The sequence below is a fragment of the Sitophilus oryzae genome, unplaced genomic scaffold, assembly GCF_002938485.1.
Source record: "Sitophilus oryzae breed Bouriz unplaced genomic scaffold, Soryzae_2.0 scaffold_1443_pilon_pilon, whole genome shotgun sequence".
In the NCBI taxonomy this organism is placed as follows: Eukaryota; Metazoa; Arthropoda; class Insecta; order Coleoptera; family Curculionidae; genus Sitophilus; species Sitophilus oryzae.
The window spans coordinates 3351720-3352752 of NW_022146108.1; positions in this window are offsets into that span (position 1 = coordinate 3351720).

Here is a 1033-nt window from a genome sequence, read left to right on the forward strand (position 1 = left end):
ATTCATTCCCCAACAAAAGAATACAAACAAACGAAACCAAAACAAATTTTCGTAATAATCATTTTACAGCATCCCCCCACACCCCCTCCGCTGCTCCCTCTTCACCCATAACTGTCGCACATTAACGGTCGTATTTTTCTCGACCATAATGAAAGCGGCACCGGTGATAGGAGAGGGGACGGGAGACGCGGAGAGAGAAACAAGATACAGGAGCGCGCGGTTGCCACATTTATCACGGTAAGCGGCAACAGGGCCGGCAATAAAACCGCCACCACTAAATTCAAACTGTCGTATAAAGCAGTGTATAGTCTGCCACACTGTGTCTCCCTCCGGTGGTAACTTGATTGTCGCTTGCGTTTAATATACAGGATTTTATAAATTTAGTGTCCCAGCAGTTAGTGTTAGTTTATGAAATTAAAAATGATTTAAATTTTTAGATTCTTTTATTGGTACACAGAGTATCCCATTTTTTAGTCTTTTTTTGGTTGTTTATTTATTTATTTTACCTATAAAATTTCAAAATAGTTATTTTTTATACAAGACGATAAAATGGTATTTTATCGTTGACCGAAAGAAAAAAAACACAAATATTTTTTTCCCATAGCGAGTTACGTTTTAAAAAATAATCGGAAATTATTATTTCAAGGAATTTATTACGAGTAGAAAAAATATTGTGCTGGGTTGGCGTTGGTTTCTATGTAATTTGACAAATAAATAAAGTTCTCTCTGTAGTTGTCAGTTTTGAGTCAATACTTTTTAATTCTCTTTCGTGTCGATTGCTGATTGAATTGGAGCCAGAAATGGCTCAAAACGAAATAAGTAAATTACCAACAGATATTCAGGCTGAGGTGACAAACGCCATATCCAAACTACTTCCATTTAAATCCCAAATAAATTATAAAAAAGAATACAAGAATTTTTAAAAATGGAAGCAATTAAAAAACGTGCGAGAAGAAATAAAGTTTTTAACCTATCCTCCCTGTTAAAGTATCATTTAATCTACCCTTGCGGTTAAAGTACTATTTTATCTACT